This window comes from Phalaenopsis equestris, unplaced genomic scaffold (genome assembly GCF_001263595.1).
Source record: "Phalaenopsis equestris unplaced genomic scaffold, ASM126359v1 Scaffold000297, whole genome shotgun sequence".
NCBI classification, from domain to species: domain Eukaryota; kingdom Viridiplantae; phylum Streptophyta; class Magnoliopsida; order Asparagales; family Orchidaceae; genus Phalaenopsis; species Phalaenopsis equestris.
Genome location: NW_018164739.1, coordinates 2,098,547 through 2,107,884, shown reverse-complemented (window position 1 = coordinate 2,107,884; position 9,338 = coordinate 2,098,547). Strand labels below are relative to the sequence as shown.

Below are 9,338 nucleotides of genomic sequence, written 5' to 3'. Positions count from 1 at the left end.
ATTGTTTAGCGTGAGCTTTGAAGCATTGGGACTGTCCCCACACGGAATAACCTTCCTTTGGTTGCCTATTCCCCAGGTCTATGATAATATGAAGCGAAATTCCTTTTATCGAGAGTATTCTTGGGTATCCCCCAAGATGTAATTAACCAGTAGGAACACGTTCCTCTGGGAGTGCTCTTGACCCCAGAACAGGTGCATACACCTGACTCTCTGGTTATGGGTAGTCTATGTAGATACTTCTTTCGCGGATATTGGTTTAAGGTGCCTCCGCCCGATCTTGTTTGGGCAAACATTCTTAACCTATCCTTGCGAGGTTTATCGCACGTAGACTCTCCACGTTTTACTTTTTCTCTTGTTTGTCACTTTGTCGTATGTCCCTTCTTATTCGGTTCCTCTCCTCTTCAAATCATTTATATGGTTCGGGAGGGAGATTTATTCGAACGGGGGAAGTATACGACGATCGACAAGCTGGCGACTCCTTTTAAAATAAAAAAAGAGAAAATTGAACGGAAACACTCTCTGACTCATTTTACAGATGAAAAATAGAGGTTACGAGAGAGGAGGGAAGATAGTTCTCCTTATAGAGCATAGATCTAGAGAGAGTACCCAAAAGTCATTTTTACATGTTATAGACCCCTATTTATAAGAGATATCAGGTCAAAGGTATAAAATTACATGTTTATCTCTACTTTGATTAGGACATTACACTATATTATTATTATTTGGAGTGTTTTTTCGTATTTGTAATTGATTTTGGCACTTTTTCATATGGATTGGACCTTCTGCTCAGCAGATCCTTAGGTCAGTGTTCATTCTCGAGGCGACCGGTTGATTGTCTAGGCTGTCGGTGAGTTGTACAAGTTGTTGGTTGGTCATCCAGGGTTGGTTTGTTTAGGCTCGGTCAATCAAGCAAAATCAATTTTGTTTAACTTATTTTTTTGGTACATATTTGGTTCCTCAATTCTCAATAGTACTTTGGATCGGTCAGAGGGTGGTGGGGTCGTTATGGATTGAGTAGGGGGAGATGCGACGGCTTGTGGTGTTGAGGGTTTAGGGACATAAGACTGAATGCAAGGTGTGAGAAAACAATAGTAGTGTGAGTCTTTGTCATAGGAGATGCTTGAGATGAAGTAGCTCCAAGTTAATAGGAGGAGCAAGGAGTTTCTCGATTTATACGTGACTTGTCGCTCCTGTCGGAGGAGCGATGAGGGAGTGGGAACATGGTCACTGATGTCGAAGGTTCTAGCAAAGGCTTTTGTGGTCGTGTGGCTGAGGTGGCCGGTTGGCTAAGATTGTCCCTCAACCATCGGCTAGAAAAACATCACCTAATTGGTTTGTGATCTTTCGTTCAATATTCAGCATGTTAGTCTCCGCTACCATCAAATCTCATCAAGATTCGTACAAGCATTTTTTTTATGTACAAATTTAAATGTGAAAAGATAAGAATAATGTGTTATGTATGTAAATGCCCCTTTTATAATTTAAGAAGGATTTTAATAAATCAACGTGATAACAAGAAACTTAGAATGTTTTTATTTAACAGAATATTTCAAATACGATATTTACCTCTACTTTTTTTAAGAAAATGCAGATATGGTGTATACCTAATGTACACACTAGGGCTACCAACAACAATTTGAAAGAGAACAAATGGTCGAAAATAAAAAAACCTTCCTCAATAGTAAACAGTCGACCGACAGATCACCATCAAGCTGGTGAAACCACGTCTTTAAACATGGTACAGTTCAAAGCTATGAGAGGATCACTCGCCCGACGAGCTACAAGTTCTCGCAAGGGTGAGGCATAATTCAACATAGTAAGTCTCATTGGATATCTCACACGAGCAGAGACAAGAACCGGCTAAAATCTTGCTAATAGGTGTATCCGATGGAGGAGACGAACCAACCACGTATGCGAGACGTAGGCCCTATAAGACTTGATCCAAAGTGATAAGTGAGCAACAGTTCACTTGACAAAATAAATCGACTCATCAGTCAACAAATTGAAGCGCATGTAGAAACCCCTGATAGCGAATGGATGATTGACCCACTTTGTCTTGGCGACGAGATAGTTAGCCAACCGGCCAACCAATTACCGTTTTATCAAAATTCAAATTGTAATACCTCGGATTGTAACATCGTTAGCCAATCGGACAACCAAAAACCTCGGTCAACCATATATGTAAGATAACAGTCAACCAAAAACCTCGGTCAACCTCTTCTGTGTAAGATTGTTAGCCAACTGACCAATCAATTTGTAACACCTCGTTCAACCAAACACAATGCACGATTGTCACCCAGTAGATTGCCTCACTCAGTCGCATTCTAGCTATCGACCAACCAATTATTGTTTTATCAAAATTTAAATTATAATACATATATGTAATGAAATCCATACAACTTATTAGAGCATTAATTATATTAAGAACGATTTTCATGACTGTTATCTCTTTTTTGGAATTATACCAGACACATTCTTAAAAAATAAGAGATAAAAGAACGACTAAAAGGGACAGACCATTAGGACTCCTCTGTTTCCCCCTACAAGAACTCTTCTTCCCTTTGCTCTCACTTTCACTCAACTTTTGATGTGTGTTCACAAAAGGCAATCTGAGATCCAACATCCTTAAAGGTGGTGTGGTGAGCTCAAATATGCCCCAGACAAGAAGCGGAGCTAACTACGAAAGAGAAACCTTTAAAAGAAAGATAGTACACATTGAACCCAGCAGAGATGTTGCACAACCAGATGTCATACGAAAGTCCACGGGTTTCAAGCCTAGATGGCTCTCATAATGGAGCAATTTAAGGTCCTTTAGGCAGCAATCACCCAGAGGAATGACTAGATGCCTCGCCCGAAAACAGAACCCTAGGGGGTTTATCCCCAAAAGCTCCCACCAGGAAATGACAGAGAGACAAAGAAAGTCTTAACACATGCTTCCATCTCATGGGAAAGTACATAAGAGGTTTTTATGGTCATTGACGATGTTGTCTGTGTTAAGCTGGAGCCCAATCCCGCTTTCGTCGATCCCCAATCCCGCCTTCCCACTCCCGCTCGATCGCAAAACAGCTCCCGCCTCCGCCTGCTCCTGCGCCCGCAAAGCTAAGCTTCACTTCGTCCGATCGCGAATAGACGCGACCCCCTAATATTTCGAGAAACATCGTCTCTCCGCTTTCTGTTCTCGATAAAAGGCATCGCACAACTCCTTTAGTTTCTAAGTCACGATTTTTTTGTTCTTCTTCAAACTTCCTCGAGACAGAGGAAGATAAGTGCAAATAGTAGTTCCTTACGACGGAGAGAACAAATAAAGAAGAAGAAAAAAATTGTTCTCCCTTTGCTTCTTCTTACTGGCTTGTGACAAAAGAGAAATTGAGTTTATTTCGCTTGTAAGTTTATCTTCTTCGGTGTATCCCAATGTAGAGAGAGGAAGAGAGAGCAACAAAGTGAGGGATTTCTCTTGTAAGCCAAGAAAATCGTTTGGTGTAAATTCCTTAAGTAGTAAAATCATCTGCAACTCCGTAGATGTAGGCAATTTGTCGAACCACGTAAATCTGTGTTTTCCGCTGTGTTACTATTTTTTGGTGTGAATTTTCTCATTTTATTTTTGCTTAATAAAATATCGTTCTCCTATTTTATTTCTATATATATACCACAACAACTGGTATCAGAGGTTTGTTTTGGATCTGAGGAATAATGACGACTGCAAATGAAGTGAAGGTTTAAGGGATCGAGAAGTTTGATGACACATATTTTGGTTATTAGAGGATACTGATAGAGGACTACATCTATGAGAATAAACTTTATCTTCCTTTATTAGGGAAAAGACCTGAAAGGATGGATGAGACTGAATGGAAGTTGTTGGATCGACAAGTTCTGGGGGTTATTTGATTGGTCATATCAAGATCCGTTGCACACAACGTTGTCAAGGAGAGGACGACTGCAGATCTCATGAAAACTCTATCAGGTATGTATGAAAAGTCATCGATGAATAACAAGGTGCACTCAATGAAAAATTTATTCAACCTGAAGATGATGGAAGGTATTTCTGTTGCTCAACGCCTGAATGATTTCAATACTATCACAAATCAATTATTGTCTGTTGAAATTGATTTTGTTTTGATGATGAGATACTTTGATGATGAGATACGTGCGCTGATATAGTTGGCATTGTTGTCAAATAATTGTGAAGCAATGAGGATGACAGTTAACAGTTATGTAGGTAAATCTAAACTGAAATGTGATGATATTCAGGATTTGATTTTGGCTAAGAAGGTGCGCAAGAAAGATTCTGGCTAGATCTCAGGTACAAGTTCGACATTGAATGTTGATTTCAGAGAGTGATGGAAGGAAAGAAACTCAAATAGAGGGTGATCAAAATCAAAGTCTAATCAGTAGGCAACCTGCTGGAATTGTGGCAATGCTGACCACATAAAGAGAAACTACAGGAATCCCAAAAATATGAAGAATAATAGTGCAAATGTGGTATCCAAAGAAATATAATATGCACTATTGCTGGCAGTTCCTAGTTCTGTTAATGATGGAAGTGAAGAGGAGAGTGGGTCCGGGGCACCCATTCTTATTGTTCTAGAGACAAATGGTGGAGAACCACAAAGCTATGGAGAAATTTTGCAAGATGAAAGTTCAAAAAAGTGGGAGCTGACAAAATTTCCACAAAGAAAAAAACATTACACAACAAGTGGGTGTACCAGGTGAAAACTGAGCTTGATGACACTAAGAGATATAAGGCTAGACTTGTTGAAAAAGGCTTTCAGCAGAGACAGGATATTGCTTATGCAGTGAGAGTTGTAAGCAGAGACAAGAGTAATTCAAGAAATAGCTTATAGGTGCAAAGCTATGTTGACCCTGATGATATGTTGATTGAGAGTGTTACTCTTGAAAGTTGAAGTTGTGCACAACTTCAGTTGGTCTTCTAGAGTGAAGAGAGATACTTTGAGTTGCAGGGGTGGAGGATTCATGTTTGAAGAAAAAGGTGACACTGCTAGTAGAGGATATCAACTTGAGGAAGAATATGTTTTAGCATGTGTATCGGTCTCCAAGTGGGAGATTTGTTAAGCTGGAGCCTGATCCCGCTTCTGCCGATCCTGCCTTCCCGCTCCCGCTCGATCGCGAAATCACTCCCGCCTCCACATGCTCCCGCTCGGGCAAAGCGAAGCTTCGCTTCGTCCAATCACGAATAGTCATGAATCCCTGCTATTTCGCGAAATGTCGTCTCTCCACTTCCTATTCGTGATAAAAGGCATCGCACGACTCCTTCAGTTTCTAAGTTACGATTTTTGTGTTCTTCTTCGGACTTTTTCGGGATAGAGGAAGATAAGTGCAAGCAGTAGTTCCTTGCGACATAAAAAATAAAGAAAGAAGAAGAAGATTGTTCTCCCTTGGCTTCATCTTGGTGGCTTGTGGCAGAAAAGAAATTAGGATTATTTCTCTTGTAAATTTATGTTCTTCAGTATATCTTGGTGTAAAGAGAGAAGAAGAGAGAAACAAAATGAGAGATTCCTCTTGTAAGTCGAGACGATCGACTGGTGTAAATTCTTTGAGTAGTAAAATCCTCTGCAACTTTGTGAACGCAAGCAATTTGTCGAACCACGTAAATCTGTGTGTTCCACTGTATTACTGTTTTCTAGTGTGAACTTTCTCGTTCTATTTTTCGCTTCGTCAAAGATTGTTTTTCTATTTTATTTCTATATATATACCAAAACAACTGGTATATATCACAACAGTCTGGACGACCATTAGGATAGGTCTACCAAATTTTCTCTTGCAGCTTCAACCTTCTTTCTTAATAGATTTATGATTATAATGTTGGGAGCCTTCGCTAGTCTATTTGCCCGAGGAAGATATGCAGATACAAACTTGAGGTTAATTCTCAGACTTTGAAAGAATTTTTGTACCTCTTGATCAGTGAATTGTGTTCCATCATCGGTGATTAGTATCAGGGGCAAGCAATATCAATAGATGATGAAAATCCAGATGAAGTTTCAGACGACATCTATGGTAATTCGTGCTAGGGCCTTTGGTTATATCCATTTTGAAAAGTAGTCTACAACAACTATAATGAATTTATGTTGGTCCTTTGAAGGGGCAAACAACCAGATGACTTCAAGTCCTCAAATGGTGAAAAGTCAAGGACTGACTATTGGCTACAACTTATAGGTTGGCTAGTGCTACAGTGGAGCATACTTCCAGCACTACTTGCATCTCCTAAGAAATTCTTTTGTCTTTCATGAGGGTCAACCAAAAGCAATATTGCATATGAACATGATGCACTAATGTGTTTCCTCCGAAATGACTCTCACATTCACTAGAGTGTATTTCCCGGAGAGTTTCTTTTGAATTGTGTTCATTTATGCATCTTAAGAGTAATGAAGTGGTTGACCTTCAAAAAAGTTTACTTTTAATGATGAAATCTTATGCAACTTTAAATTTAAAGGCCCTCAGGTTCGTTATTTTTTTAGGGGTCTTTCTAATTTCTAGACATTGGATATAGGGATCTATCAAACTCTCAGCGCATTTAACATCGCACTTCGATGTCGGAACTGCATGGAGGGACTAGGAATAGATGCTTGTGTCCTGTATCTTAATTTTATATTTTAAATTGATATGTAGAATTAGGACTAGACATGTTATGCGGAGAACAATCACATTTTTTCCCTAGAAATATTGTCGACCCAACGAAATTAGACTTTTCTATATTTTATTTGCCTTATTTTCAGCCTTTTTGTTTGCTTGAATGATTGAATTGTTTCATTGTTTATTTCTATGGTTTATGTAAGAATCATGAACGCAATATAGACTCCTTATGATTTAAAATTCTAAAGTTTTCTACAAAATCCTAATAAAAATATTCAAGCTAATGAAACTTTTAGATTAAAATATTTAGGATTTAAAAAATTGTACTTTTACTTTTTCTATATGGCCTTCTAGTCGGATTTTAAAAGAGTTGCATTGTATGGGCTTAACCCCACCCAAGTTTAGGTGTTAGATAAATGCATTATGCAAACCTTTCTTTTTTAGAGAAATTTACATACAACACACAATTATTATGTATTTGCATGTCTCACACATAATTTTGTTATACTTATATTTACATCCATAACATTTTCGTGCTTCAAATTTATGCCTAAAAATATACATTTTACATTAAAAAAAATTATAATAATATTATTTTAATGGGATATTAAATATTTGAGGGCTGTCCATGTAATATAAGGAAGTTAAGATACGCGATCTATAAAAATTAATAGAACGTAAATGCCCCTTTTTTAATGTATAATTCTCGCTAAAGATTGATTTAACTCTTAATTTTTGGCATTGAAATATGTTAACAATTTTTATTGCAAGATTGAAATCTAACTCTTTTATAAACCCAACAACTTCCTACTTTGATTCTTAAGCATTTAATAAAATTTATTATTATATTTATATTTTTGTCCCTTCTCAGATTCCAAATAATACGATTGCGCGCACTTAAATGAAAAATATTTAAGTGTTTTTAAACATAATTGTTACTTTATAAATACATACAGATATTCTTTTTTTTCTAAATAATCATTCATAATGTATGAAAAGTTATTGCGTACAGAGCTGCGTGTGTTTTTCGATCACAATCGCACATCAACCCACGATCACAGTCGCACATCAACCCAAGCCTGTATGACAATGAATCTCACTTTTATTAATTTTTTTTTAAATGATTGATATATGTCTGTGACAGAGAACACACACTGGAAGCATTTAATAAAATGTATCACTTTTATTAATTTTTTTTAAATGATTGATCCTGACCGTAGATCACGGTTATCTACGGTCAGGATTATTTTTTTTTAAAAAAAAAATTGATAGGGCCCATCGAAATACATTCTGACCTTAGATGAGGTGATTTACAGTCCGGATCAGACACTGCACGCAAGCCGTGTGCAGTGTACGATTCCCATGAAATAATTTTTCCACTAGTACATAATAGTTTTACCATGATGTATATTAAATGTATATGAAAGTTATACATATCATATTATGACATTAAATTCATTTATAATCCATAAAAACTATATTTTATTTTATTGCTAATTAATTAAAATATTCGGATAAATATATTATTCTTCTAAAATGAAAAGTGAATCATAACTCCACAGCTGTAAAACTTATCCTCATTAAACCACCTGCTCTCTCCCTCCTATTTCCAGCCTGGATAACTTATTTTCCAGGTCGGATCCAGCGCTGACCCCTTCTCCTTTTCTTCAGTGCCTGTGAAGTCTGGAGTCCGATTCACTCTCATATCTCCATCCCCCTCTCCGAATCGTCGCACGCAGTAAGATCTATCGTCGCTTCAAGTTTTACCTTCCAATTAGTGTTCTTGACAAGCAATCTTCAATAAAGTTTATATTTTTTTCTGATTCATCAGGTTAAATTCAAATAATCTCGAAGCGATGGCGGAGGATCAGCTATGCCCGCAGGGACGGAGATGCCAAGAAGGCATGCGCTGTGCAAACAATTGCGGATTCTTCGGTAGCCCTGCTACTCTCAATCTCTGCTCTAAGTGTTACGGAGACCATCTTAAAACCCAGGACGCTCTGCTCGCTGTCGAAAAATCCATTCTTGCGGCCTCCTCTTCATCATCAACTGTATTCTGTTCCTCGTCGACTCCATCAGCCGCGTCGGCGGCCGCACCGAAGCCGGCGATTGAGGCAGGGGCGCGCCCCCCCCGCCGCGGCGGTGTGCGGCGTGCCGGAAGAAGGTGGGGCTCCTTGGGTTCAAGTGTCGGTGCGGGGTAACGCACTGCGGAGAGCACCGGTACCCGGAGCAGCACGGCTGCTGCTTTGATTTCAAGTCGGCCAGCCGCGAAGCCATTGCTCGCTGCAATCCTGTGATCAAGGCGGAGAAGCTGGACAAAATTTAGATATCTTCATCTCGACCGTTCATTTCATTGCAGTCATGCTCTGGGATTTGAGTTTTTAGGGTTAGTTTGTTAATTAGATAGATTGGATAGATGGTTGTAAAAAAATAAGGGAAGGGGTCCTCTGTCCTTGTATGCATTTATATGTTTCATTTGTTAAGCGTAGATCATTCCAATTTTTTCTTTATTGATTTTTTAAAAGGGTGCTTATTGTTTACGGACATACCACCAAATTTTTATGTATTTATATATGTAACCTTTAAAACCAACTCTCACCTAAATTCAGATTTATCAAATCCTACTCTCAGTTAGATCTCACGAATTCATTCCGCCGTTGCTCGGATGCTCCAACGGGTCCGTTTGGGGCAACTTGTGCGTTTCAGGATAAGCTGTTTATCCTGAAACGCGGCCCGCGGGCCGGCCGTAG

General features: G+C 38.6%; 1 pseudogene; it reads left to right on the top strand.

Moving 5' to 3' along the window:
• Positions 1 to 8,155: 8,155 nt before the first annotated feature.
• LOC110025391 lies at positions 8,156 to 9,097 on the top strand (annotated as a pseudogene).
• The last annotated feature ends 241 nt before the right edge of the window (positions 9,098 to 9,338 follow it).